Consider the following 860-nt stretch of genomic DNA (forward strand, 5'->3'; position numbering starts at 1 on the left):
CTCGGCGCCCCCGAAGAAGCATGTGTGGTACACGGCATCGTCGGTGTCCCCCCTGGCCCGCCGCGCGCCCCCGCGAGGACCGCCAGGCGCGGCCAGCAGAGGCCCGAAGGGTAGAGAGCCCGGGAGCAGGCCCGCGCCGTAGAGACAGGAGCGCACCGACTCCAGCGTGTCGTAGATGCTTGGGTCCTTCACCACCAGGCCTGTGGGGGCAGAAGGCACCAGGGAGGTTCCCGGAGGGCACCTGCTGGAGATCCAGCTCCTTCCTGTTGCCCATCTATATGGGCCCTGAACCCAAACTCCTTGACTGTAACTCTTGAGTTAAAAGCTCAAATTCCTATGAGTGCCACTCAGGACAGGAAAGAGGGCCAAGGACTGGACTGACACAACTTTGAGTTTTGGTGCTCCCTACTGGAAAATGGCAGTCAGTACCTAACCCTAACCTTCAGAGGGCGACTGTAAGACCAACTAAACAGCCTGCATCAGTTCAGGACAGTGTGGTGCCCAAAGTTCCACAGACACTGCTTCACCATGGAGAGGCAGGAGCCAGAGGGAGCGGTGATCCTTCACATCCCGACTTACCATGCACCAGCCGCTGCTCCTGTACCATTAGCGACCTGTATTCTCCCCACTTCTCATACAGGGTTTGCTGCAAGACACATCCGGCCAACTGTCAGGACTAGAAGAACAGCAGCAGGGCATGGGGACACATGGGTCAGGGAGTAGGCAGAGAAGCCACCAGGCTGGAGGAGGTTGAGACAGATGAATGACCCCCGAAGGTGTAGGCCTGAAGGGCAGGGCATGGGAAGAGGAGGTGGAGCCTGGACATCCTTGGCCCTTACCTTCAGGTACTGCAGGCGAGC

This window comes from Nannospalax galili, unplaced genomic scaffold (genome assembly GCF_000622305.1).
Source record: "Nannospalax galili isolate Female #2095 unplaced genomic scaffold, S.galili_v1.0 scaffold979, whole genome shotgun sequence".
NCBI lineage: Eukaryota > Metazoa > Chordata > Mammalia > Rodentia > Spalacidae > Nannospalax > Nannospalax galili.